The 25,115-nt window shown below is 46.2% G+C and overlaps 2 non-coding genes across 2 annotated transcripts; one reads left to right on the top strand and one right to left on the bottom strand.

Annotated features, from left to right (window-relative positions):
- Positions 1-3,299: 3,299 nt before the first annotated feature.
- On the top strand, positions 3,300-3,371 carry TRNAI-GAU (transfer RNA isoleucine (anticodon GAU)). Its single transcript has one exon. It is a non-coding gene; the product is annotated as a tRNA-Ile (tRNA).
- A 20,335-nt stretch (positions 3,372-23,706) lies between these two features.
- LOC130477212 (U6 spliceosomal RNA) lies at positions 23,707-23,813 on the bottom strand. The gene has a single exon (XR_008933303.1). It is a non-coding gene; the product is annotated as a U6 spliceosomal RNA (small nuclear RNA).
- Positions 23,814-25,115: the final 1,302 nt, after the last annotated feature.

Here is a 25,115-nt window from a genome sequence, read left to right as displayed (position 1 = left end):
CTAGTAGTAGCGGCTATCGCTAGGCAGGATCTCACCAAACAAACTCAGGAAGTTTGAATTCAAAGGAGAAAGAATTGAAATGACGGCGATTAATTTGAATATCCCATTCATTCTCGTCAATTATGCCTTTTCTTACTCGCTATTCTGGACTGATTAACCCAGAGCGAGAGGGTGTGATCTTTTGTGCATGGAATTAGTGATTAGCCCGGGGCGGGGGGTGGAAGAGAAAAAAGAGCATGGATTTTTGTTCCTCTTGCTAACTGAATCTAGCTGGTGCTCACATTTATGTGGCCGAGCATTCGTCAAGCGCCATCAGGAAAATAAAGATAAGGCCGTTAGAAGTGAATGCACGGCTCCTCTTAAATTTTTTACCGAGCTGAAGATTGGCGAGAAATATGTATTTAATCACAGGATAAACAAGAGATCGTCATTTGCCAGGAATTTTATGTGCACATTTCCTTTCCCTCGCCATCTGAAATGAAAAATAAATAAAGTGACAGGGATGAAACCTTTTAAATCTGTTGGCAAAAAAAAAAAAAAGTTCCAATTTTCCTCACCTCCTTATTTTGCTTTATGTGGTCTACTGTTCATTCCTATTACCCCCTTTATAGTTGTTTTGTTAAAAGTTCATACCACAAAGACCTGTAAAGGAAATTTACGGCTCGTGAGGTTTCAGCCAATTCTAAATAACTATCACGCAAATGCGGCAAATTAATTAAAGACATGGGATTCTCAGTTTTAACAGAGATAGTGACATTACCCCCCCCCCCAATGTCACATGCATTAAGGTGGTATGACAAAGAGTGTGTAATTTCACAATCAGGGCTTTCTAATGGGTACCTTTATATCTTGGTTATGAAAAACTCACTGTCCTTGGTTTAACCTGGTAGGCAGACCAGGAACCCTAGTCTAAATATTTTTTGCCATAATTCTTCAAGCATGCCAGGGGATTTGCTTTGCAGGTGCTGGAGATTCAAGCAAAAAGGAACAGTGATGGTATTTAGGGTACGCAACATAAATGGTACCCATCATACTGTATATGAATGCCTGTTTTTAATACAATTTCTAGATATACATTTTTTTGCAAATGACAATGGGTTATTGATTTATGCAGCAGTGTATAACATAGCATAAACTGATGTAAATACAGAGTATATTTCTACCAATTAGTCATACAGTCTTTAGTCATACACACAAACAGAAATACAGGTAATAATTCATCAGGTAAAGATTATAAAGAAGGGACAAAGGTATTGAATTCATAGAATCATAGAGTTGGAAGGGACCACCTGGGTCATCTAGTCCAATCCCCTGCACAATGCAGGAAATTCTCAACTACCTCTCCCCCACACCCCTAGTGACCCCTACTCCATGCCCAGAAGATGGCCAAGATACCCTCTCTCTCAAGATCTGCCTAAGGTCATAGAATCAGCATTGCTGACAGATGGCCATCTAACTTCTTCTTAAAAACCTCCAGGAAAAAAGAGCTTACCACCTCCCAAGGAAGCCTGTTCCACTGAGGAACCACTCTGACTGTTAGAAAATTCTTCCTAATGTCTAGATGGAAACTCTTTTGATTTAATTTCAACCCGTTGGTTCTGGTCCAACCATCTTTGTTAGGTGTTCATTTTGCTCACAAGCCAAAGCTTTCTTAATGTTTTCTTGTCAAATTAAAAACTACTCGGCATTCATATACAGTATGATGGGTACCATTTTATGTTGTTTATCCTTGATATGTCTGGCACCCATATTACCATTCTTTATATTTGGTATTTAGGGTACTGTGACGACACAAAGATGTTGTTGCTACACTGAGAATGGAATAAAGTGTGCAGATTGCAAGGATCATTACACCTTTCCTTCTCTTTTAAAAAGCATCAGCAAGGATTGCTATTTCCTCGCCCTCCCCTCGACCAGGGATACTCCATCAAATGCTGGTTCAGCTTGACTCCTGCTCATTGGGCATGATAAAGGAGCTGATCATTCACCCAGCTGTTCAGTCACATTGGAATGAATTTGGGAATGGCTTTTGCACAGTTAGATTGCTTTCTCGTGTTTGTCACTCCCCACATCTGGCACCACTGCCTCTAATTGCTAAAAGGCACATAGTTAAAAGGGGGGGGATCAATTTGATGCTGCTGAGCTGTGACTTACTACTTAGATGTCTGTGTTTACACGCAGGGTCTTCCCATGGACCAGTTAATCTTGCACTCAGTTCTCATGATCACGTCACGAAAAGATGCCACTGGCTGTGTAGACATGAAAAACTGGCAATATCTCCAATGTCAAGGCCAGTGAGGTGTAGTGGTTAAGAGTAGCAGACTCTAATCTGAGAACCGGGTTCGATTCTTCATTCCTCCACATGAAGCCTGATGGGTGACGTTGGGCTGGTCACAGTTCTTTCAGGACTCTCTCAGCCCATGTGGAGGCAGGCAATTGCAAACCATCCCTGAACATCTCTTGCCTTGAAAACCTTACAGGGTGACCATAAGTCAGCTGTGGCTTGGCAGCAAAATCACACACACACACCTGACTGTAGAGGTGCAGAAAGGGGATAAACTTCAAAGGATTGTGTACTTGGCAAATAGGTTACTTTACGAACCAGAATATGAGCATGACAGATACTTGTTTCCCCCCTAGAAGAAGAGTTGGTTTTTATATGCCGACTTTCTCTACCAATTAAGGGAGAATCAAACCAGCTTACAATTGCAGTCCCTTCCCCTCCCCACAACTGACACCCTGTGAGGTAGGTGGGGCTGAGAGAGTGTGACTAGCCCAAGGTCACCCAACTGGCTTCATGTGTAGGATGGAAACCAACCCAGTTCACCAGATTAGCGTCTGCCGCTCATGTGGAGGAGTGGGGAATCAAATCCGGTTCTCCAGAGTACAGACCACCGCTCCAAACCACCGCTCTAAACCACTACACCATGTACTAATTACCAAGACTTGACCTGCCCTGTAGCATAACATACTTGTTTATTTACTTCATTTATAGCCCACCTCTCTCCCCGGTGATGATCCAAAGCAACTGACATCGTTCTCCTCTCCTTCATTTGATTCACACAACAACCCTGCGAGGTAGGTTAGGCTGAGAATGTGTGGCTAGCCCCAGGTCACCCAGCAAGGTTCCTTGGCAAAGCGGGTGTTTGAACCCGGTCTCCGAGATCGTAGCAGGACATTCTCAGCACTACACTGCACTGGCTACTGACACAAAGCTTCTTAACCTATTGCTCAAGATGAATTTCAGACAATAAACCTTTGAGGTGATATAATCAGGAGTCCGCCTTTCAAGTAGGGGAGGGGGTCTGGCTCAGTGGTAGAGCATCTGCTTGATATGCAGAAGGTCCCAGGTTCAATCCCCGGCACCTCCAGTTAAAGGGACCAAGCAAGTAGGTGAAGTAAAAGACCCCTGCCTGAGTCCTTGGAGAGCTGCTGCAGGTCTGAGTAGACAATACTGGCTTTGATGGACCAAGAGTCTGATTCAGTATAAGGCAGTTTCATGTGTTCATGTGCCTGTTCCTTCTGATAGCAGTAGAAGAAGAAGAGTTGGTTTTTATACCCCACTTTTCTCTACCCAAAGGAGTCTCAAAGCAGTTTACAAGTTCCTTACCTCCCCCCACAACAGGCACCTTGTGAGATAGGGGAGGCTGAGAGAGTTCAGACAGAACTGTGACTAGCCCAAGGTCGCCCAGCATCCTTCACATGGAGGAGTGGGGAATCCAATCTGGTGGTGTAGTGTTTAGGAGCGGTGGACTCTAATCTGGAGAACTGGGTTTGATTCCCCACACCTTCACATCAGCGGTGGACTCTAATCTGGTGAACCGGGTTGGTTCCCCCACACCTACACATGAAGCCTGCTGGGTGACCTTGGGCTAGTTGCAGTTCTCTCAGAACTCTCTCAGCCCTATCCGCCTCATAAGGTGTCTTGTGGGGAGAGGAAGGGAAGGTGATTGTAAGCCATTTTGAGACTCCTTAAAGGTACAGAAAATTGGGTTATAAAAACTAACTCTTCTTCTTCTCCAGAATAGAGTCCACTGCTCATATGGAGGAGCGGGGAATCAAACCTGGTTCTCCAGATTAGAGTCCGCCACTCTTTACCACTACACCACGCTGGTTCTCAGCGTGCCTGCAGTTAACTAGTGTGTTTCATGTAGCCAAGTTAAGCAATGGAAGCGCCAGCTGACGGGAAAAAAGCAACACCATATACCTAAATAGATTATTGGCACAGTTCACTTCACTGTAGCATGCACTGTTGAATCACGTCACTGCGAGTCCTGGGTAAGGTGTTTGTCAGTTCTGAAAGCAAATGGATTCTAAAGGGCAGGAATGGTTCGTATACTGCACAAAAGAGGAAGCCAAATCAAGAGCATTTCAAAAGGCCACTCTCCAATTCCTGTCCCGTGCAGTCCTCTGCAAACTAATTCGACTCACCATTGCAGGGACCTCAGCATCTTGGGAAGTGAATTATCTCGGCTGGACGAAAATGTTCTGCTTTGTTCCACGAGCTCATCCCTTGCGCATTTATAAGAACCTGCAACCTCGGTTCCTTGGCAGAAGCATTTGGGTAGAACTGACTGAAACTCGACAGGTTTCCAAGCCATGTGTGCAGGATACAATGTGCCTAACACGTATGCAAGAGAAGTTAAATCTTCTTTTCAACTTAAAAGTGTACTTTTAAGAGAGCCAGCTTGGTGTAGTAGTTAGGAGCGGTGGTTTGGAGCGGTGGAGTCTGATCTGGAGACCGGGTTCGATTCCCCACTACTACACACGAAGCCAGCTGGGTGACCTTGGGCTAGTCACTAGGGCTGTCAATTCGGTTCGGCCAGAACTGAAAATCAGCTGAATTTCCCTTGATTCGGCGGTTTTTAGTTCGGGAGGAACTGAACTCAAAACTGTCGGGCAACCGGGGGGGTGCCGAATTCAGCGAGTTCGGGAGTTCGCAAATAAATTCGGCCAATTCGGGGCCGTCAGTAAGCAGCATAACCTTCAGTAAGCAGCATTCTCCTCCCCCGGCCAATCGGTGGCCAAGCTGGGTCTTCTTCTGGCCAATCAGTCAGGATTGAGTACTGGAGGAATCAGCTGATGTGCGGCCGGCTGGGGAAAGAGATAGAGAGAGGGAAATCCTCATGTGTGTGTGAGGGGGTGCTTGTGCACATTTGCTCCTTTCTGTGGCTGCAGGGGGCGCATTTTTGGGGGTACAGACCCCAAACTTTCAGGGGATATTCAGACAGGTTTTCTTAAGAGACCACCCAAGTTTTGTAAACATTGGGTCAGGGGGTCCCGAGATATGGGCTCCCCCCCTTTTTCTTTCCATGGCTGCAGAGGGCGCATTTTTGGGTGTGCCGACCCCAAACTTTCAGCGGAGCATCAGACAAGGCTTCTTAAGATACCCCCCAAGTTTTGTAAACATTGGGTCAGGGGGGCCCGAGATATGGGCTCCACCCCTTTTTCCTCTCCCCCCTTTTCCATTTTCATGGCTGCAGGGGGCGCTTTTTTGGGGGTGCAGCCCCCAAACTTTTATCATAGCTTCAGAGAATCCCTCTTAAGAGACCACCCAAGTTTTGTAAAGATGGGTTCAGTGGGGGCTGAAATATCGGCTCCCCCCCTTTTCTCTTTCCGTGGCTGCAGGGGGCGCATTTTTGGGTGTGCCGACCCCAAACTTTCAGCGGAGCTTCAGACAAGGCTTTTTAAGAGACCACCTAAGTTTTGTAAACATTGGGTCAGGGCCCCCCCGAGATATGGGCTTTCCCCTTTTCCCTGTTGGGATGAATGGATCACCCTCGAGAGATGCATACATATGGATCTTATATTGGATACAAATGGAATCATATTGGATTACCCAGCCTCCCAGCCCCTCCTGCTGGAACAGAAGTCAGCCACAGTAAGACCCCTTTGGGGGCTTTAATCTATAATTTTTCTTTTCTGTGTGTGTGTGTGGGGGAAAGCAGAGTCTGTGTGTGTGTGGGGGGGAAAGCAGAGTCTGTGTGTGTGTGTGGGGAGGGAGCAGTTTCTGTGGGTGGGGGGCGGAAGCCAAAAGGGGCTTTTGCCGGTTCTGCCTGGGGTGTGTGTTCCCCCTCCAGCCTCTCTCTCCCTGGTTTGAGGGGGGGCTTCATTTTTACGTCTTCAGGTTTTCCCTCATTCATAAGGTCAGTTAGGTTATTTTGATGCTTGCTCAAAACTGGTTTTCAAATGGTGACTTAAAGAATGCATCTGCCTGGTCCCAAGTCCAATGCAAAAGGAGAAATTCCACCCCCTCCTGCTCATTATGCATAGCTAGCTGCCTCTGTCCCTTTCCATGGTATGCAAACTCCCAGGTGTCAGGTGTTGCTTTGCACTGTTGCAAAGGTGTTGCATTGCGTGCTTGTGTTGCTTTGCAGTTGTATTGTTTTGCAAAATTCTTCACACCTGCCCCGCCCTTTGCATGTTTGCAAAGGTGTTGCTTTTCAGTTGTGTTGCTTTGCAAAGTTCTTAGCACCTGCCCGGCCCTTGCTCTCATCAGCTGTTTGTCGGGGCTGGGAGCTTTGTGCGTGGGCGGCAAGCTCTGCTGAGAGATACACATTAAGGTTGGGGGGGACCCCTTTCAGGGCCCATATCTCAGCCCCCCCTGACCCAATCTTTACAAAACTTGGGGAGTCTTTCAATATACGTCCTTTGAAGCTCTGCTGAAAGTTTGGGACCTCTAAGCCCAAAAATGCCCCCCCCCAGAGCCGCGGAAAGGCGCGATTGTGTTTTTAATGGCTTTATTCGGGCGAATTTTTTTTCCGAACTTTGAATTCCCGCCGAATTGAACGAATCCGAAGTGGGGGAGTTCAGACTTCGGCACGTACTGAACCCACAAGGGCCAAATTCGGCCGAATCCGAACTGTACCGAATTTTTTTTTTTTGACAGCCCTACTAGTCACACTCTCTCAGTCCCACGGTGGGGCCCCCACCTACCTCACAGGCTGTCTGTTGTGGGGAGGGGAAGGGAAGGTGATTGTAAGCTGGTTTGAGTCTCCCTTAAGTGGTAGAGAAAGTCAGAATATAAAAACCAACTCTTCTTCTACAACTTGAAGCTTCCTGGTGGTTGTACAACGGGCATGAATTTAGGGCTCTCAGACTGCTTTCATGCATGCACTTTATATGTACTTTAGCAATAATTTGCAACAGGATTTCCCCAGTGTATATGCCCTTATGCACATGCACATTGGTAAAACACCACAAAAAAGCATCCTTTTGCCATGAGCAATTGCACATTAAAATGGTGCTTTTTTGTGTTTTAGCAATGCCTATATGTGCATCACCAACATACAGAATAGAAAGACAAACATGAGCTGTAGGAATGAGAAGGAACAGGATATATGCCAGATCCAGTTCTGGAATTAATTTTAGGCATTCCCCGAGTTCATTCAGAATCCAAGAGGACTGAACCAAAAGCAATAATGGAGCGCAGATACTCCACTCATCTCCAGTCATAAGGCAGCATGTATATGGAAGCAACATCAATTCTACACCACCCCCGTCATCATCATTATCATTGCTTCTAATATTATTCTACACAGCAATTTCAGTGTTCAGAGTGATGAAGACAAAATAATGCTGTTCCATATATGCTGAGCCAAAACAATTCATCCTGAATAGTTTCCCTGCAGAAGCTATTTCCCTTCTCAGACACATATGGCATTTTTTTTTGCCCCAGACAGGACTCATCTCAGAATTCTGACTTGGCATACACTAAAGTAGACAATCTCCCTCCATGATATAATCTCCATGATATAATATAATCTCCCTCTGTGATATAATTCATACTTCTTAGGGACAAAGCTTGCCAAATGTGGACAGACCTTAAATACTGTGTGCAGAGGCCAAATCTGTAGCCCAGAGGTGTCATTATCCGTGGTCTTCCAAACTTTTTTGCAGGAAGCTGACCCAAATTTTCAGGGTAGCTAGATGGGGACTCTCCTTGCCAGAACCCCCAAGTTTGGTAAAGATTAGGTCAGGGGGTCCGGAGTTATGGGGTCTGGAAGGGGGTGCCCCCTTTTCTCCATAGGAATGCATTGGACCTGATTTTTTTTCCCAACTGCCCTAGTGTATTGGTTTAGAGTGGTGGTTTGGAGCAGTGGATTCTAATCAATTGCCAAGGTGGCCATTTTCTCCAGGCGAACTGATCTCTATCAGCTGGAGATCAGTTGTAATAGCGGGAGATCACCAGCTACCACCTGGAGGTTGGAAACCCTATTCCTCCAGGAATCACAACTGATACTATGAGTATCAGTTCCCCTGGAGAAAATGGCAAATTGGAAGGCAGACTCTGTGGGACCTCACCCCTGCTGATCTCTCTCCCTTCCCCAGGCTCTGCCCCCAAATCTCCAGGAGTTTCACAATCTGGAGTTGGCAGCCCTAAGCAGCCTATATTCCATAACTGGCCAGAAGAAACATCATGCATATGTTAGCGTTTCCTCACTTATTGGTAGGGTTGCCAGCCTCCAGGTGGTAGCTGGAGATCTCTTGCTATTACAACTGATCTCCAGGAGACAGAGATCAGTTCCCCTGGAGAAAATGGCCTCTTTGGAAGGTGGGCTGTATGGCGTTATACCCCCTGAAGTCCCTTCCCTCCCCAAACCCCACCCTCCTCAGGCTCCACCCCTAAAATCTCCTGGTATTTCCCAACCTGGACCTGGCAACCCTACTTCCTGGTTGGGCTTGCCAGGTCCCTCTTCACCACCGGCGGGAGGTTTTTGGGGCAGAGACTGAGGAGGGTGGGGTTTGGGGAGGGGAGGGATTTCAATGCCATAGAGTTCAATTGCCAAAGCGGCCATTGTCTCCAGGGGAACTGATCTCTGTCGGCCGGAGATCAGTTGCAATAGCAGGAGATCTCCAGCTAGTACCTGGAGGTTGGCAACCCTGTTCCTGGTTAAAGCACCAGCCAGGACTGGGGGTGAACACAACGTATTGCTCAACTCTCCTTTCAGGGCTTTTCACCTTTACATTAGATCTGTTTTCTCCATTTCGTTTTATGTACCTTTTTCCTGCTCTTTGCTGAACTTTAATATCCTGCCGGTTGTGCCGTCTCTGCTCCCCAATTGAATGAGACGTTCCCTCCAGTGGAAGCCTCGCCTTGACAAATAGCCAAGGAGTAATTATTATTCCTTTCAAGAGGCTGAGCTATAGAATAAGGGCTGTAATTTCCCAGGCTTGAGTGCTGAGAAATTTATGCTGTACTTTTCCCCGGGTTGGAGTTTTCATCTGAGATTGTATTTCAGGCTTTTCCCTTTTGATGATATGATTAAGATAATTCCTTTATGAAGTTGGAGTCTCTGCAAAAGTATCCAGGAAACATGTTTCATTTCCTTTCCTTTCCGAATCCCAGCTAGAGATGAAAAAGAAATGATTTTCCTTTCCTTTTCTTTTTTTTGCTTTCTGACCTAGATGGCCTAGCAGAGGGGTAAGGTGTAATTTCATTGGAACAATAAAAGAGATGATGCTCTATTGGCAACAGACCTGGCAGCAGCAACAATTTTGAATGTTTTATCTCTGCCGTTTCAACCTGAACGTCCCCCCATTTCGAGTTCTCCTCTCCTTGGCGCAAATCAAATGTCTGCTGTTTATTTTCATGCCCTTTTTTGTTTCCCTGCACCGAATGTACCTTGTAAAATAAATATTTCCCAACATTATTTGTATCAACAAATCAGCATTATACAATGTAAAGACCTGTGTGGCAAGTTCAGTCTTCATTTCAGTTAGGCTTGCTATTTATACCCACCCATGGCAGGTAAACCCCCACCTTCAGCCCCAATCACCTATCGTCAAGAAACGGAGGAGTGGGAGAAAAATTGGCAGGAAAATGGCCTCCATAGTGACGCTCTAAGAATTTCACTATGTCTCTATGGGCTGTAGCATAAAGACTCGGGGAAATTCCTAGAGCGTCACCCAGAAGGGATATCACCCTTCACAAACTCCACCCTCCCCAAGCACCGCCCTCAAAATCTCCTGGCACTGGCTGAAGTAGTGCACCAAATCCTAATTTCAGGCCTCGTTGATGGCACCATTGTTGAAGGCAAGCAAAAGTGTTGCCCTGTGGACTTAGACTTTCTCTGTGGCCATACCTGGAGCAGTCTTCCAAAGGTGATGAGGAGGTTGTCTGCCCTCCAACTAGGGTTGCCAGCTCCAGGTTGGGAAATATCTGGATATTTTGAGGGTGGAGCCTGAGGTGGGCATGGTTTGGGGAGGGGAGGGACTTCAGTGGGGTATAATGTCATAGAGTCCACTTTCCAAAGTGGCCATTTTCTTCAGGTGAGCTGACCTCTGTCGCCTGGAGATCAGTTGTACCAGCAGGAAATCTCCAGCCACCACCCGGAGGTTGGCAACCTTACCTCCCACTGATCAGGAATCTCCACACGGGAGGATTATTTCAGCAAGCTTTGGAGTGTGTATGTCTAGCCTGCATTGTATTGGTTGTTCAGATGATATTGTGGGAAGATGTTTTATGGTGATATAGGGTGAACTTACTGCCTCTGTACCTTGAAATGCAGACTGTTCTTTGGGGGATTTTAAATGTTGTGAGCCTCCTGAGTCCTGTATACAAGAAAAAAGCAGAATACACTTATTTTAAATAAATTAAAGCCCTGTAAATGATGCTCTTCATTGAGCCCCATGGCACAGAGTGATAAGCTGCAGTGCTGCAGTCCAAGCTCTGCTCATGATCTGAGTTCGATCCTGACAGAAGTCAGTTTCTGGTAGCCGGCTCAACCTTCCATCCTTCCAAGGTTGCTAAAATGAATACCCAGCTTGCTGGGGGTAAAGTGTAGATGACTGGGGAAGGCCATGGTAAACCACCTCATATACGTAGTCTGCCTCGTAAATGTCGGGATGTGACATCACCCCATGGGTCAGGAATGACCCGGTGCTTACACAGGGGACTACCTTTACCTTTTAAAATGATGCTCTGCATGAAAATTTATTTACTTACAGCCCATTTTTCTGCCCGTTAGGGACCCAAAGGGCCTGACCTGGATAGCCCCAGACTAGCCTGATCTCGTCAGATCACAGAAGTTAAGCAGGGTTGGCCATGGCTAGTATTTGGATGGGAGACCTTTAAGGAATACCCGAGTCATGATGTGGAGGCAGGCAATGGCAAACCACCCCTGAACCTCTCTTGCCTTAAAAACCCTACGGGGTCTCCATAAGTCAGCTGTGACTTGTCGACACAAAAGAAATTGGGGGGGGGGGGGTCAAGGCAGCACCACCCTCCATTTTATCCTCACAGCAATAACCTCACAGCATGAGGTTTGGCCTGGAATGAAAGCACCAGAGAGAACGGGCTGCAATTGCCCAGGCTTGAGCGCTGAGAAGTTTATACCATACATCTACTAGATACACCATACATGTGGGTGTTAAGTGCTGTCAAGTTGCTTCCGACTCATGGTGACCCTATGAATCAAAGTCCTCCAAAACATCCTATTCTTAACAGCCTTGCTCGGGTCTTGCGAATTGAGGGCTGTGACTTCCTTTATAGAGTCACTCCATCTCTTGTTGGGTCTTCTTCTTTTCTTGATGCCTTCAACTTTTCCTAGCATGACTGTCTTTTCCAGTGATTGTCTTTGCCGGTTTAGTGCTTAGCTGTGCGTTGCACTCCCAGCCGGAGACCTGACCCCCCCAAGACAAACCATGTGACGTATGCCCAACCTGAACAAAATGCACAGAGAACAGTTTGGATGAAATGGCACAACTTTATTGATTGCAGCAGCAAGGCATTGGCATGGCATGGGGGTGTATCCCCTCATCGACCTGCCACCCTGCAGGCCGATGCACAGCTCCCAGCACCCCTGCTGGGAATGCAAGAGATGGCAGTACAAGGACACACGAGGGCGGCAGCCAGCTGTGTGGTCCCCTGCCACTTGGAGGGAGGCCAACTTGACAGCCCATGGCAGGGTATGCCCCCCAGACAGCCTTCAGTGAGGCTTGTCCCTGGCATCCCTCCATCTTGGCATGTCCCCGTCCGGCCTTCCCCCAAAATCCCATACTGGGATCCTCTACATGGGAAAATAGGCACGCAGGCCATTTCCCCCCAAAACCGGATGCTGCCCCAATGCCAAACCACCAAAGTTGTGCGGAGCAATAAAACAAAACACCAATTGTAACAGTGGAGGGTGGGTGGGTCAACAGGAAGCGAACAGGAAGGGGCAAACGGCGACTCTTCCTTATAAGGAGTGGAGGCGGACCGGAGTGAAAACCCCGGTCCGACTTCGGGAGGGCCCTCCCCCCCGACGGAGCCTTGAGCCCCATTGGCTCATTCAAACTGGGGCTCCCGGTCCCCAGGTGGTCACGAGGCAGCCCAGCTGGGAGGCGGGCGGAACGCCGCCATTTGCTGCCCCGCCGCCATTCCGGGCGGACATGGGAGCCCTCAGCCCGGCAAGCAGCCCTAGCTCCAGGCTCTGCTGCCCCCGCCGCCCCCAAAAGAAACTCCGGCGTGTCTGTGCCTGCCCTGCACAACCCGGCAACCTCGGGCTTATCGGTGAGTCGTGGCCGTGTTTTCCAGTGACCAAAGTAATGTGACCAAAGTATAATAACCTCAGTTTAGTCATTTTAGCTTCTAGGGTCAGTTCAGGCTTGATTTGATCTATAACCCAATGATTTGTTTTTTTGGCGGTCCAGGGTATCCCTAGCACTCTCCTCCAACACTACATTTCAAAGGAATTGACTTCCTTCATATCCGCTTTCTTCATTGTCCAGCTTTCACACCCATACATAGTTATAGGGAATATGATGGCATGAATTAACTTAATCTTGGTGGCCAGTGACACATCCTTACACTTCAGAATTTTTTCTAGCTCCTTCATGGCTGCCCTTCCCAGTCTCAATCTCCTTCTAATTTCTTGGCTGCAGTCTCCCTTTTGGTTGATGATGGAGCCAAGGAATAGAAAGTCTTGAACCATTTCAATTTCCTCATTGTCAACCTTGAACATCATGCTTACGTACATCATAAAACAAAAATGGTGCTTATCTCTATGCTTGTTTTTATAAATACGTGCATACCTTGTTTTATTGTGCTTCACTTTATTGCACTCCACAGATATTGCATTTTCGAGCAAGTCTATCGGTGCCATTTTTCCAACAGCATGTACTCACTTTGTGTCTCTGTGTCGCGCGTTGGGAATTCTCACAATATTTAAAACTCTTTCATTATTATTATAATACATTGGGTGTTTTTTTATATACATAATGCTATTGCACATCTAATAGACTTCAGTATAGTGTAAATGTGACTTTTATATGCATTGGGAAACCAAAATATTTGTGTGACTTGCATTATTGCAATATTCACTTTATTGCGGTGGACGGGAACCGAAGTTATGCCTGTGTATATATCTCACTTTTCTTGCTGATTAGGGACCCAAAGTGACTTTTCACACATTTTCCCTTTCTCCACCTAATTTTCACAATCACCACCTTGTGCAGGTAGGTTAGGCTGAGAGATTGTGATGGGACCAAGGTTGCCTGGCAGGCTTCCATGGTTAAGTGAGGAATTCCAATCTGGTTGTCACAGATCCTCATTCTATACTTTAATCACTACACCACACCACACCAGTCCTCAGATCTACAAAATAGACAGTGAAAGGCAGATAAGCATTTTCAAAGACATAAGCATACAAATGAAATGGGGAGTATTCGCTCATCCCTAGCCGATAACTAATTTCTAAAATTAGCGCTGCGGGAAGAAGAAGAAGAAGAAGAAGAAGAATTGGTTTTTATATGCTGACTTTCTCTACCAGTTAAGGGAGACTCAAACCGACTTACAATCACCTTCCCCTCTCCACAACAGACACCCTGTGAGGTAGGTGGGGCTGAGAAAGCTCTCAATAGAACTGTAACTTGCCCAAGGTCACCCAGCTGGCTTCTTGTGTAGTAGTGGGGAAACAAATCCAGTTCACCAGATTAGCCTCCGCCGCTCATGTGGAGGAGTGGGGAATCATACCCGGTTCTCTGGATCAGAATCCACCGCTCCAAACCACCACTCTTAACCACTACACCATGCTGGCTTACCTACTGCAAAAGAAAGCTTTTGTTCCTGCCATATGTTCCTGCCCAGGAAATAAGATCACTGCCCCATCAATCAAAAAAGCTGATTTGGCAGGTACACAGGAGAGGGCCTTTTCAGCCCACAATCATGGAAAAACCTCGCCAGTAAGCTACACCTGGCTTCCTCACTTTCAATCTGTAAGTGGCAGCTGAAGACGGTTTTACTTAGGACTGCATGTGATTAAAGCAGTCCTAAACTATGATTTGAAATGTTGGTTTTATGTATTTTTTTATGTAATCCATTGTATGTATTGTATTTACACTGGGAAGGGCAGCCATGAAGGAGCCAGAAAAGATTCTGAAGTGTAAGGATGTTTCACTGGCCACCAAGATTAAGTTAATTCATGCCTTCGTATTCCCTATTACTATGTATGCTTGTGAAAGCTGGACAGTGAAGAAAGCTGATAGGAAGAAAATAGATTCCTTTGAAATGTGGTGTTGGAGGAGAGTGTTAAAGATACCGTAGACTGCCAAAAAAAAAAAAAAATCAGTGGGTTCTAGATCAAATTGAGCCTGAACTGACCCTAGAAGCTAAAATGACTAAACTGAGGCTGTCGTACTTTGGTCACATGATGAGAAGACAAGTAATTTGGTCACATTATGAGAAGACCTGGAAAAGACAGCCATGCTAGGAAAAGTTGAAGGCAGCACGAAAAGACCCAACAAGAGATGGATTGACTCAATAAAGGAAGCCACAGCCCTCAATTTGCAAGATCTGAGCAAGGCTGCCAACGATAGGACATTTTGGAGGACTTTGATTCATAGGGTCACCATGAGTCGGAGGCGACTTGACGGCGCTTAACACACACACACACACACACACATCTATACTGTTAGCCGCCTTGAGCTCTGTAGGGAAGACAGGTAGCTAATAAATGTTTTAAACAAACCAACAAATAAATAAATACACCTTCCTTTCAAGCTATCTAAGCAGCCCTGGAGAAGTCAGACAGATGAATGTGCGATGTTATTATATAAGACAATTTTCTCAGGGGTTACCTTACCACTGTTACATGTACAGAGATGTATGAACCTTATGTACTTCATGGATTCCTTATCTATCAGCTACTCTTGTGAAATATTACTGGTTTCCCCATCTATAACTTTTATTGTTTTTTATCTTTGACAAACTCTGAAATAGTACACTGGTGACATCCTTCCTTTTTTTAAAAAAAAATTAGGCTCCTGCGTTTAAAGACCACTCATCATATTCATCTATCATTGTTCTCGAAATGTCACATTGATTTTATCCCGGTTGCAATAAATGGTTACATCCACACACAAAAAGTAAAAGGAGAAAGAAAGAAATAATGGCTTGCCACTTCAAAAATCAGCTGCCACTCTTGGCTAGAGCAAAAATAAATAAAACGACAATTTTCTTGAAGGACAGAGAAAGAGAAGGAAAAATATATAAAATGAGGGTGAAAAAATATAAAGCTTCATCACCTTTCTCTTAGTAGTGACAACAGTTTAGAGTTAGCAGCAGAAATTAGAAGTTTTCATGAATTAACAAATGTGAGCTGCATAATAATAGCAGCAAAACAGAATATGGTTGAAATATGTGTCTGCTGGTACAGACACAAATGGTCAGAATTAGGGTTGTGCAAAAAAAAAATCGGTAAATTTCAGGTTTATTAGGCCCTATTTTTTAAAAAACCAAAATATGCCAAATATCTATACCATAAATATTGGTATTGGGCTTGTTTCTGGGTTTACCCCCAAAAAAGTGGGCCCATTATAGTTTATGGGGATTTTTTTAAAGCTCCTGTGGGGGCATTTTTGGAGATAAAGTCACCAAATTTGCAGCATGGCTGCAAGGGACTCTCCTTAGATGGTCATCCCAGTTTGGTGAACTTTGGGACAGGGGGTCCAATTTTATGGGCCCACAAAGGGATCACCCCCATCCTCCAGGCATTTGCGAGCAGAGCTGTCCATCGGTTTTCAGGTTCAGAAATTCAGTGTTGCCGAGTAGGGCTGTAGAAAAAAAAATTCGGTATAGTTCGGATTCGGCCGGATTCGGCCCGTCTGGATTCGGGATATGCTGAAGTCCGAACTCCTCCGCTTCGCATCCGTGAAATTCGGCGCGAATTCAAAGTTCGGGGAAAAAATTCGGCTGAATAAAGCCATTAAAAACACAACTGCGCCTTTCTGTGGCTCCAGGGGGGGGCATGTTTGGGGGTAGAGGTCCCAAACTTTCAGCAGAGCTTCAAAGGACCCTTCTTGAAAGACCCCCAAGTTTTGTAAAGATTGGGTCAGGGGGGGCTGACATATGGGCCCCGAAAGGGGTCTCCCCACGCTTAATGTGCATCTCTGAGCAGAGCTTGCCGCCCACGCACAAAGCTCCCAGCCCCGACAAACAGCTGAGAGCAAGGGCGGGGCAGGTGCTAAGAAGTTTGCAAAGCAACACAACTGCAAAGCAACACAACTGCAAAGCAACACAACTGCAAAGCAACACCCACAACTGCAAAGCAACATGTTTGCAACTATGCAAAGCAACACCTGACACCTGGGAGTTTGCAAACCATGGAAAGGAACAGAGGCAGCTAGCTATGCATAATGAGCAGGAGGGATGGAATTTCCCCTTTTGCATCAGACCCGGGACCAGGCAAATGCATTCTTTAAGTAACCATTTGAAAACCAGTTTTGAGCAAGCACCAAAATAGACCTAACCGATCATATGAATAAGGGAAAACCTGAGGACACACAACTGAAGCCCCCCCCTCTCAAGCCAGGGAGAGAGAGACTCGAGGGGGCACACACACCCCAGGCAGAACAGGCAAAAGCCCCCTTTGGCTTCCCCCCCACCCACAGAAACTGCTCCCTCCCCACACACACACAGACTCTGCTTCCCCCCCCCACACACACACACAGGAGAAGAATTATAGATTAAAGCCCCCAAAGGGGTCTTACTGTGGATGTCTTCTGTTCCATCAGGAGGGGCTGGGAGGACTGGGTAATCCAATGTGATTCTATTTAAGCACGGGAGGTTTGCCTTGGATTTGCTGCTCTGGAGATGCATACAGGATCAGGTGATCCATTCATCCCAATAGGGAAAAGGGGAAAGCCCATATCTCGGGACCCCCTGACCCAATGTTTACAAAACTTGGGGGGGGGTCTCTTAAGAAGGCTCGTCTGAAGCTATGCTGAATGTTTGGGGGCTGCACCCCCAAAAATGCACCCCCTGCAGCCACAGAAAGAGAAAAGGGGGAGCCCATATTTCTGCCCCCACTGAACCCATCTTTACAAAACTTGGAGGGTTTCTTAAGAAGACTCATCTGAAGCTATGCTGAATGTTTGGGGGCTGCACCCCCAAAAAAGCACCCCCTGCAGCCACAGAAATGGAAAAGGGGAGAGGGAAAAGGGGTGGAGCCCATATCTCGGGACCCCCTGACCCAATGTCTACAAAACTTGGGGGGGGGGGTCTCTTAAGAAGGCTCGTCTGAAGCTCCGCTGAAAGTTTGGGGTCTCTACCCCAAACAATGCGCCCCCTGCAGCCACGGAAAGGAGCGAATGTGCACAAGCACCCCCCCCCCCCTGCACGAGGATTTCTCTCACTCTCTCTCCCTGGCCGGGCCGCACAGCAGCTGATTCCTCCAGTACTCAATCCTGACTGATTGGCCAGAAGAAGACCCAGCTTGGCCACCGATTGGCTGGGGGAGGAGAATGCTGCTTACTGATGCCCCGAATTTGCCAAATTTATTCGTGAACTCCTGAACTCGCTGAATTTGGCTCCCCCGGTTTCCTGCCATTTTTGAGTTCGGTTCGTCCCAAACTAAAAACCGCCGAATCAGGGGAAATTCGGCTGTTTTTCGGTTCGGGATGAACGGAATCGACAGCCCTATTGCAGTGGACCGCCGGAAAGAGACGATTGGCAAGATGGCACCTCGAAGTCTGGTAGCTCCCTTCATATCTGGGGCGCATACCCTGATGTCTGTGCAAATTTGCTTCCAAACTGAGTAAAACGTCTTAAATAGAAGAAAAAAATAAGGCATGGAAAACAATGTATTTTGGTGGCAAATGACATTCTGTGAACAGTCCTTTATTATAGTCATAAAAATCTGATTTCAAGAGATGATCACGGTGCGGGGAAACGAAGCCTCTACTCAGCGGACCTTCAGTTTGAGAGCAAGTTTTCAGGGTGGTGGTGGTGATATCAGAGCTAGCCAAAGTCTTGACCATGGGGGCTGTTCTGAAGGAGATCTGGTCATCTGCAGTGCACGGGTAAGGAGTCTTCTTCACAAGGGACCTGGCAACTTTAATGCTTGGACCCTGTACTCACCTTCTTTAAAACATATTGCCAAAGTGTCAATCTAAGGATGTGTTTAAATAACCTTTTTTTCTGCTACTACTAATGAATTCACCCTGATCTGGATGACCAAGGCTAGCTTGATCTCATCAGATCTCAGAAGCTAAGCAGGGTCAGTCCTGGCTAATACCTGAATGGGAGACCATCAAGGAATACCAGGGTCGCTATGCAGAGGAAGAAGAAGAGTTGGTTTTTACCCTGATTTTCTCTACCTTTAAGGAGTCTCAAACTGGCTTACAATTGCCTTCCTCTCCCCACAACAGCCCCTTGTGAGGTAGGTGGAGCCGAGAGAGTTCGGAGAGAACTGTGACTGGCCCAAGGTCACCCAGCAGGCTTCATGTGGAGGTGCGGGGAACCAAACCCGGTTCTCCAGATTAGAGTTCACCGCTCCTAATCGCTACTCCATGCTGGCTCCTAACCACAACACCAATGGCAAACCCCCTCTGTTAGTCTCTTGAAAACCCTACAGGGTTGCCATAAATTGGCTGCAACCTGATGGCATTTTACACACACATACTAATGAATTTGTGGTGAGATCAAAATAAAAGCATGTCCATCTGAGGAACTAAATCTGGTATGCTCAAAGTGCACTTTGGGTTTGACAAATGCTACCAGAGGAAATTGAAATTGTTGAAGACTTTCTATTCCTTGGCTCTGTCATCAACCAAATGGGAGACTACAGCAAAGAAATCAGAAGGAGATTGAGACTGGGAAGGGCAGCTGTAAAAGAGCTAGAAAAGATTCTGAAGTGTAAGGATGTGTCACTGGCCACCAAGATCAGGTTAATTCATGCCATCGTATTCCCTATTACTATGTATGGGCGTGAAAGCTGAACAATGAAGAAAGCTGACAGGAAGGAAGTCAATTCCTTTGAAATGTGATGTTGGAGGAGAGTGTTGCAGATACCGTGGACTGCCAAAAAAACAAATCAGTGGGTTATAAATCAAATCAAGCCTGAACTGACCCTAGAAACTAAAATGACTAAACTGAGGCTATCGTACTTTGGTCACATTATGAGAAGACAGGAGATACTGGAAAAGACAATCATGGTAGGAAAAGTTGAAGGCAGCAGGAAAAGAGATGGATTGACTCAATAAAGGAAGCCACAGCCCTCAGTTTGCAAGACCTGAGTAAGGCTGTCAAAGATAGGACATTTTGGAGGATGTTGATTCATAGGGTCGCTATGAGTCAGAAGCGACTTGACGGCACTTAACACACACACCAGAGGTCCCTAATCCCATTTCCTTCTGTGTCTTGTAGAAGGATCAAAAGGAATCCAAAATGGCACTGGACAGAATCTTCTAATTCAGAGTTTCTTCTAGTGCCTAAGAACAGTGGCTCTGGAAAGCCATCTGGTGATCCATCTTCTCGCCATCTTAAAATATATTTTCCCTTCTGTTACTAGGAACGAAGAGGAGGAGTTGGTGGGGGTTTTCCATGGCTCAGTTGTATACAATAGGCTAGCCGAGTGATTGCTGTCACAATCTAACAGACAAAAATCAACAAGGTACAATTAGGACCTAATGCATTTTAAATTCATTCATGGTAAGGCGCCACACACACAAACAATCGTATCATTTTAAAAAACCCTCTAGCATCAATCACCCATGGTAAAACTTTCAAATGCTAACCAGACTGTAATGTTGCTACTAGAACACATTCCTGTAACAAACACAAGAAAATAAGCCCATTCATCAGGGCAGAATGAGCTCATTTTCCTGATAAAAAGACAAACCTTAAAAAAAGTGATCAAAAAGAACTGGAGCCCTTAGAATTTGCAAATACATTTAGAGTATTGCACAATCATTTGACAGTACATTTAAGAATCCAGGCATCAGAAATAGCTTTTTTTGTGGGGTGGGTGGGTGGGCTGTTGTTTTAAATGTAGGGTTGCCAACCTCCAGGGACTATATTCCTGTGGAAAGGAATAGTTGGAACCCTCAGAGGTCTGAACAAATTTAAATCATATATGAGACAATTTTTTGTACCATTGCATCATATAACGGACAGCTGAAGAAGATTATCGAAACGCAGGAGAATATCTAGAATCTGCGTCCATCCTTTTTTGGAAGGGATCCACGTTGCGGTCCTGGGACTTGTTCCGTTGAACTTTGCACCCGCATGTTACTTTGGGGCTTTGTTACTAACTGGATATTTCCGGCATGTTTAAGCAGTTTATGAATGTATTATTCGTATGTGTATGTTGAGTATGAGTTGTAGAGTTTGTATGTTTGTTTGAATTACTCCACCTTCACTATGGTATATGTTATGTATAGGATTTGATTGTTTGTTTAATATAAGTGTTTAAATAGAGCCTGCGTGCTGCCTTATTTTTGTTGTTAACCTCCAGGGACTAGCTGGAGATCTCCCGCTGTTACAACTGATCTCCAGGCGACAGAGTTCAGTTCCCCTGGAGAAAATGGCTGCTTTGGCCATTGGACTCTATGGCATTGAAGTCCCTCTACTCCCCAAACCCTGTCCTCCTCAGGCTCCGCACCAAAAACCTTCCACCAGTGGTGAAGAGTGACCTGGCAACCCTAATCTGAAGAGGTGAGCTGTGTCAAAAAGCTCCAGCCAGCCTCCACCAGCTGGGCTGCTTTGGTTAGGTATTAGGGTGGTCAAAAGTTTCCCAAAAAGCAAAACATTAAACTCTGGGATTCCACCACAAGTTCAATGAGTAGCTGCCACCAACTCTGGACCAAAGGTTAAGGCTCCAGGCAAGGGTCCAGGGTAGGGCTGTTGAAAAAAAAATCGGTAAAATTTGGATTTGGCAAAATTCGGCCCGTTTTTATTTGTGAAATGCCGAAGTCCGAACTCCCCCGCTTCGGGTCCGTGCGATTCGGCATGAGATCCGGAGTTCGGGGAAAATTTGGCTGAATAAAGCCATTAAAAACACAATTGCGCATTTCCGCTGCTCGGGGGGGGCATTTTGGGGGGTAGAGGTCCGAGACTTTAAGGGGACCCTTCTTGCAAGAACCCCCAAGTTTTGTAAAGATTGGGTCAGGGGGGCTGAGATATGGGCCCCAAAACGGGTCCCCCCCTCCTTAATGTGCATCTCTGACAATGGGGGTTTGCAATTAGCAAACTTGCCACCCACTCCCGAAGCTCCCAGCCCCGACAAACAGCTTAGCTGCGGGGAGCAAGGGCTGGGCAGGTGCGAAGAAGTTTGCAAACCATGCAAAGCAACAGGTTTGCAACCATGCAAACAATGCAAAGCAACACGTTTGCAACCATGCAAAGCAACAGATGATGCCTGGGAGTTTGCAAACCATGGAAAGGGACAGAGGCACGCTAAAGGAGCAGGAGAGGGTGGAATTTCCCCTTTTGCATCAGACTCAGGACCAGGCAAATGCATTCTTTAAGTCACAATTTGAAAACCAGTTTTGAACAAGCATCAAAATAGACCTAACCGATCTTATGAATGAGGGAGAACCTGAGGACACACAACTGAAGCCCCCCCCTCAAACCAGGGAGAGAGAGACTCGAGGGGGCACACACACCCCAGGCAGAACGGGAAAAAGCCCCCTTTGGCTTCCCCCCCCACACCCACAGAAACTGCTCCCTCCCCACACACACAGAGACTCTGCTTTCCCCCCACACACACACACAGGAGAAAAATTATAGAGAAAAGCCCCAAAACGGGTCTTACTGTGGATGTCTTCTGTTCCATCTTCTTTGCACCTGCCCCGCCCTTGCTCTCCGCAGCTCAGCTGTTTGTCGGGGCTGGGAGCTTTGGGTGTAGGCGGCAAGCTCTGCTAATTGCAAACCCCCATTGTCAGAGATGCACATTAAGGAGGGGGGACCACTTTCGGGGCCCATATCTCAGCCCCCCCCGATCCAATCTTCACAAAATGAAGCTATGCTGAAAGTTTGGGGGCTCTACCCCCAAAAATGCTCCCCTGCAGCCATGGAATGGCTCAAATGTGCACACGCACCCCCCCCCCAAGGGGGATCTCTCTCACACACAAACAGATACTCTCTCTTTCTCTCCCCGGGCCGCGCAGCAGCTGGGCTCATGCACTCAATAGCGACTGATTGGCCAGAAGAAGACCCAGCTTGGCCACCAATTGGCCGCGGGAGAATGCTGCTTACTAACTGACGGTTATGCTGCTGCGCCAAACCCCGAATTTGCTGAATTTATTCACCGAACACCCCGAACTTGCTAAATTCGGCTCCCCATTTTCCCGCCTTTTTTGAATTCGGTTCCATCCGAACTAAAAACTGCCGAATCAGGGGAAATTCAGCTGTTTTTCGGTTCGGGATGAACCGAATCGACAGCCCTAGTCCAAAGTAACCCATGCCAAGCTTCAAATTCAGTGTGACACTTTTCCTGCCAGGCTGAGACCTAGCCAGGACTGTTCACACTTCCCAAAAGAGTTTGCACAATTATAGTGTGGTCAAAACACATACAAGGCACTTGGATTTAGGCATGGAATCCCAAAGTCAAAAGACACAATCAATTTAAAGGCTAACAATTTATTTATTTATGCTGGTTTACAGGAAATAAAAATGGTTTCATGAAGTGATAGGCAATAAAATAATAATCCATTTAGCAAAGCTAACTAATACATTCAAAAGCCTTTTTGATTCAAAAGGATTGGCAAAGATTTCTTGCATCAGGTTTATAGTTACCAACTTCCAAAGATGCTTCCAGCATTCAAGAGTTTCACAAATTGTCCAAAGTTTCTCCAAGCAGGTCTAGTTGACCAGTATTTCCCCTTAGGGCCAAAATCGGAATGGGTTGTGATGCCGCCTGCACAGCCTTCTTGCTGTGCCCCCAATGAGCATAATTAGGCTCAGAACTGATCTGGTTTTATGATCGTTTTCTCAGTGGCATAAGCTCAAGAGCCAATGAGAAAATGAAAGTAATTTAATGGTTGATTAATTGCTTGGTCAGAATGCTGACTCACTAATTGACGTGTTCAGGTGATGAAGCCTGCAGAACTCCCTGCACCTGGACATCGTCATGATGGCTGACCGATTAGTTACCGTGACAACGCATGGCCTTGCATTCCAAAAGGGGAGAGGAGGCTTTAACAAGTAGCAGCTGGATGCCTATCTGGCTCTCTCCCCAGAAGCAGCTTTCAAAATGTAACTATTTTACTGTTCTAAAGTCCCAACAGCACAAAATTCATAGGCCTCTAGGCCTGAACCAAGAAAATCATGAAATCCAAGAAATTGAGGGACCTCAACTTCTTGACAAGCTGTGGCTCCCAAAAGCTCATACCCTGCCAGAAATGGTGTTAGTCTTTAAGGTGCTACTGGACTCTGGCTCTTTTCTACTTCTACTGATAGACTAATACAACTACCCATTGACATTTACCAGCATATCGGAAGAACATCTTTACTAGGAACGTTGCACGAATTTGCGTGTCATCCTTGCGCAGGGGCCATGCTAATCTTCTCTGTATCATTCCAATTTTAGTGTATGTGCTGCCGAAGCTAGCACATCTTTACTAGGATAATGTGCAAGTTCCCAAAGAATGGTTTGTTTTTTCTCCACTCTTTCAGCTTTCTGCTGAAAAGTTTCAAAGGGAAGAAGGAGGAAGGGCTGTGGCTCAGTTTGTAGAGCATCTGCTTGGCATGCAGAAGGTCCCAGGTTCAATCCCCAGCATCTCCAGTTAAAAAGTACTAGGCAAGTAAGTGATGAGAAAGACCTTTCTCTGAGGCCCCAAAGAGCCGCTGCCGGTCTGCGTAGACAATCCTGACTTTGATGGACCGAGGGTCTGATTCAGTATAAGGCAGCTTCATGTGTTCATTAGGAAAGATACATTCAGCATGGTGCAAGACACGGCTAGAGAAGATTTGCATTCTTATCAACACTGGAAATATCCATGTCCTCTGTTCCCTTTCTCTCCATATGAAGAAGCCTCTGTCCTTCATCAGTTCCACTTCTCTTGGCGCTGTGTCCAGGCCTTTCCCCAAATCCCTTTGCCCTGCCAAACCTTGCTTCTCTTCCTAATCTGTGGCCGAACGGCTCATATCCAAGTGTCACCCACTAGCGCGCAGTACATGATTGAGAGTCTCGCATGTCAGCCAATGTGCTGCTCCCAGCCATGCAGGGGGAAATGTTCACTTGATAGATAATGGTTTTATTTTGGACCATCTTAATCACCCTGCACCTGGTTGGTGCTTGATATGAACAGATAAGTAGCACCAGGAGACAGATAGAACTCGATGGGCTACATTCTTTTTCATTTGCTTATTTGCAATATTGGGGACAGACTTTCAACCCTCCTGCCCCACACATATTATTCTCCCTGGTATCAGAGACGGGAGAGAAGACATTTAAAGACATTTAATGATTGGTGGAAACATGGATTGGACTTAATTAATGCTACTTACAGACATAATACATTTATTGAAAAAAAAAGAAGAAAAAACACCTCCTAAGCAGAAGCCAGTCATTTTGACCTTAAGGATGTGTCCTCTTCCAGGGGTGGGGGGAGGTAAATTACATTTGCTAGCTCTGTTTATGGCAAGGCTCAAATATCCTTGCAAATGATGCATAATTGCCCTGTGATTATAGGGTGATTGCAGCACATTGTCAACAAAACAATTATTCCCGGCCCAATCGCTTCTGACTCGTGGGGCATGGCGATTAGCACAGGAAAAGCCCGGAAGCCCACCGGGAGGTCCTTTGGCACATCTGAAGGACAATTAGTCCCTGCAATGGCATCGGAATGGTAGGACAATCATGCAAAAACAAATCAGAAGTGTAGAAGGACTCAAATCTAGCTGTTCTTCTGCA

Source organism: Euleptes europaea, chromosome 4 (genome assembly GCF_029931775.1).
Source record: "Euleptes europaea isolate rEulEur1 chromosome 4, rEulEur1.hap1, whole genome shotgun sequence".
Classification (NCBI taxonomy): domain Eukaryota; kingdom Metazoa; phylum Chordata; class Lepidosauria; order Squamata; family Sphaerodactylidae; genus Euleptes; species Euleptes europaea.
This window is presented reverse-complemented; position numbering and strand designations above follow the sequence as displayed.